The sequence below is a fragment of the Cryptomeria japonica genome, chromosome 3 (assembly GCF_030272615.1).
Source record: "Cryptomeria japonica chromosome 3, Sugi_1.0, whole genome shotgun sequence".
Taxonomy (NCBI): Eukaryota; Viridiplantae; Streptophyta; class Pinopsida; order Cupressales; family Cupressaceae; genus Cryptomeria; species Cryptomeria japonica.
The window spans coordinates 168,180,769-168,185,465 of NC_081407.1; the positions used below are offsets into that span (position 1 = coordinate 168,180,769).

The following is a 4,697-nucleotide window of genomic DNA, read 5'->3' on the forward strand; positions in this document are numbered from 1 at the left end:
AAGACTTAAGAATATGGATGGTTTTCTCATAGATGCCCTACAATGGAGACAAGGAATTGAAGTTTTCAGAGAAGAGACAATGAAAAAAGGCTATTAAAATTTATCATTCAATCACTTACTATTTGAATCTTTTGCAGTGAATGCAATCAGGAGAGGATGGTAATAAAGGTATAGAGGAAAATATTCTCACGTGGGAAGATTACATCCCCATTTCGGGTATAATAAAAGCCACTAATGGAGACCAATTGCTTTAGGATACTATGATGGATGGAACAAATACAGGTATGCCAAGAGAGTGGTTGAAGACCATTAAGATGATTGTTACTAAAAGTATTGCAAAACTATGAGACATCCACAGTTTTGTAGATTAGAGAAGAATTTGTAAGGATGCTCTCATTTTTGTTTTGGGAAATAAAGATCAAGATGCATCCAGCCGAAGTCATTGTGGTAGATTTCAAAATTGTTTTCATAAGCAATGTATTAAGGGAAGCACTGCTTAAATGGTGTTAATTAAGGCATAATTAATGAAGATGCAAACAAAACTCCCTCAACTCAAGGAAATGGAAAGGAAATTAGGAATATTGGGATGGTCTCAAACTATTAAGTTCAAATACACTAAGACCCCAAACTTGGAAGATTTGAATGCAATTGTCAATGCCTTCAATAAGGCATCCCTATAGGTGCAGTGGCTAATTTGTGATGACAATGTTGATGTTTTATTACAAGTTCAACAATACAAAGGAGCTCAATAAAATCTTGGAAAGTGAGAGAAATTTTCTAAGTGTTTAATCACACCTAGCAGTTTGTTCACATGTTTTGAGTAGAAGACTACAATTTAAGGCAATTTTTGGCTTGCACACCATAAGTTTTCATGCACTCAACTCCTATCTTTAGTTCCACGTCGAACTCTAGTGTTTTTCACATAGAAAGGACTAGGTGGGAGAAAATTTTGACCTCAAAAATCACACTCGACTTCCACCCCATGAAGCTCCAGGGTTGGCTGCTAGTTAAGGGTCATATTTTTTCTTTTTCATCTTATTAGGAGGTTACTAAGGGTAGTCTAGAGGCATAATTAATGAAGAGGGGGAATATATTTTCTCATGTTAATGTAGTAGGAAGGAATAGAGAGAACGTAGAGAAGGGAAAACAAGATCATTCACACACACACACAGAGAGAGAGAGAGAGAGAGAGAGAGAGAGAGAGAGAGAGAGAGAGAGAGAGAGAGAGAGAGAGAGAGAGAGAGAGAGAGAGAGAGAGAGAGAAGGGAAAACAAGATCATACACACACACACACACAGAAGGGAAAACAAGATCATTCACACACACACACACACACACACACACACAGAGAGAGAGAGAGATGCTCACTAAAATTAAAAGTTTAAATTATAAAATATAAATATGCTTATTGTGTTAAAATTAAATCTAAGCTACGAGTCTATTAAAAAAATGATAGAAATTACTAGTTTACATTAGTTTAAAATTCTTAATATTTTATTTGATATAATTAAAAGAATGTGTTGAGGCATAATCAATGAAGGGAGGGAAATGATATAGTTGGGTAGTTATTGTCTAAATTACAAAATAAAAGTGTTGTCTTTTCTCATGTTAATGTAGTGAAAAGGAATAGAGAGAAAGTAGAGAAAGGAAAACAAGATCATTGTGTGTGTGTGTGTGTGTGTGTGTGTGTGTGTGTGTGTGTGTGTGAGAGAGAGAGAGAGAGAGAGAGAGAGAGAGAGAGAGAGAGAGAGAGAGAGAGAGAGAGAGAGAGAGAGAGAGAGAGAGAGAGAGAGAGAGAGAGAGAGAGAGAGAGAGAGAGAGAGAGAGAGAGTTTAGTGTAGAGCGTTGTTATTGAAGGGGCCTACAAGCATATGTCTATATATAGATCTAGAGAAGGGACTATAGGGTTTGTCTATACAAAACTTGAAAAAAATTGTAGCATTGAGATTTTATTGTTGTAGAGTATGCTAGATTGTATGGGTAGGCATTAGGCTTCTCATTAGCTTATTATAGCTAGTGAAGCTAAACTTTATTACTTGTGACTTCAACTTAACATATCTAGAAATTAATAGTTTAATAGTCAATTCTCATTTAATTTGTGAAACTATGAATTTTAGAAGAATAATTACTTAATTTATTGTACAATTGACACAACACTTTCTAAAGATAACATTCAATAAATTAGTAATTTTAATAGCATACCCTAAGAGGCGCCCACTCGATGTGTCTTAGTGCACCCTATTGGGAGAATGGCTATCAACCTCCCAAGTGATATAATCAATTCCTCAACTTTCGCAACCACCCTTATCCTTGAATCCATTAATAGTTTTTCTTAATCAGGAGGTTACCAAGAGGCACAATTAATGAAGGGGGAAAATGTAGCTAGGTAGTTATCATCTAACTTAAAAAATAAAAGTGGTCTTTTGTAATGTTACTGTAGTAGGAAGGAATAGAGAGAATGTAGAGAAAGGAAAATAAGTAGAGAGAGAGAGAGAGGTTGTGGGATATAGTGTAGAGTGTTGTCATTGAGGGTCCTACAAGGGTCCTACAAGCATGGGTCTATACATAGATCTAGAGAAGAGACTATAGGATTTGTCTATATAGATCTAGGGAAAAATTGTAGCATTGAAATTTTATTGTTGTAAGTCATTATTGATAGAGCAGGTTGGATTGTATGTGTAAGATTAGATTTTGAATTAGTGTGAAGATAAAAAATATTTTTTTATGACTTCTACTTGATATATGATATTGGCGCTCATTAAAAATGAATAATTTTATAATTGATATTCATATAATTTATGAAATTGTAACTCAATATAATTGAGACAACACTATGATAAAAGAACATTAGATAAATTAATAATTTTAATAACATACACCAACACGTGTTTTAGCATACCCAAATGGGAGAATGGTTCTGAACATCCTAAGCGATTCAGTCAATCCCTTGACTTTCACAGCTATGCTCATCCTCCTTTCCCTGGGAGATCACCAGGATGCATGTGGTTGAGAATTTTCGTAATCCTTTCAAAATTAGGTTGTTGTTTGAATATTGAAACATAACAGTGAAGACTGGACTCTTGTTTTTTAGGCGTGGATTGGAAGGAAGGGTTTTGTAGCATACCCAAATGTCCTGCGCATCAGACATCCCAGCATTGCATTGTTAACAGTGTTTGCTGCATTTGGGTCATCGTCGTATAGTCTTGTGTCTAATATCCCACCTTTATAGCGCGTTTGGTACATAATTTGTTTATAAACAGAGGGCACAAACATATAAAGCACGACCTTACTTGAACAGGATCTGTTCTGAAGGTTGTACAACTTGATCTGCGTATCAAACTCAGACAAGCACACAAATCTGGAAGATGAAATATGGCTCTCAGCCCAGAGCGCGAATACTGAGGCCACTGTGTTTCGCAGTTAGCCTCCCGATGAACGTCCTGCCTGCTAATTACTAGCATGCAGTGAAGGCCTGGGAGCGTTCTGACAGATCCATCCTTTTGACTTTTGACTCTCATTTTAATGAGTGCACATCTAGTGATAGTCCCAAAATTTAGATTATATTTGTTCTATTTGTGCACCATTATTTAGAGGTATTTGTACATAAGTATTGGCATTTTAAACTACACAATTATTGGTACATCTTTAAGTAGGTACGATCCCACAATGTGCATTGTATCTACCTAGAAATCAGGACAATAGCTATAAGCAGTTAGCTATGAAGTTAGCTATTGATATGTAGGCACATAAAGTAAGCTATAATGACTACTCCTATGCTTCCTCTAGGGGCTTAGCTATTGATATGTAGGTGCATAAAGTAAGCATTGTTACCTACCGAGAAGCCAAGACCCCACAATGTGCATTGTTACCTACCTAGAAACCAGGATAATAGCTATAAGCAGTTAGCTATGAAGTTAGCTATTGATATGTAGGTGCATAAAGTAAGCTATAATGACTACTCCTATGCTTCCTCTAGGGGCATTGTACATAACCTTTGTTGTTTATTAGGCTTGTATCAATGTGTACTTTTTGACCTTGCATGCATGACGAATCACTCAACATGCATTGTTACTAACCAAAAGCCAAAACAATAGCTATAAGTAGTTAAGTCACTTACGGAGACAAAAAAATAAAAAATAAAAATCATCAATATTCGATGTATTGTTTAGGATATGTGGATGCATGAAGTTAGCTATAAAGGCTACTAGTTCGCTTCCCCTAGGGGCACCGTATCTCACCTTTGCCTGTTTATTAGGCTTATATCAATTGTTGTTGCAACTGATACAAATTCTAGTTAATATTTTCAATGAGCACCGATTATGATATTAATGTGAAATATCCACACAAAGGGAAGTTTTATAGGATTTTTGTTCACATCTCAATATCATTCCCTCTATCATATAATTCTCCATCATATAATAAATAACCTCTAACTACTAAAATATAACCTTTTAGTTGATAAGAAATGGGCTTATCTCTTTGAATCAAGATGACACCCTTAACATATGCACGTGTATCCATTCCTACCTTGGAACGTAGTTGCAAATTAGGAATCATAAACACACAAGTATAGCTAATATTTTATTTCAATATTTCAAATGTTTTACCATGTTACTTAGCCTAATGAAAAATATTTCCCATTTGTTACAACTTGGTGTCGAGATCAGTCGATAGAGGAAAATGTTGGAATAAATTTC

General features: G+C 35.3%; 1 non-coding gene across 1 annotated transcript; it reads left to right on the forward strand.

Moving 5' to 3' along the window:
- Positions 1-3,280: 3,280 nt before the first annotated feature.
- LOC131874689 (small nucleolar RNA U3) lies at positions 3,281-3,493 on the forward strand. Its single transcript, XR_009372111.1, has one exon. It is a non-coding gene; the product is annotated as a small nucleolar RNA U3 (small nucleolar RNA).
- Positions 3,494-4,697: the final 1,204 nt, after the last annotated feature.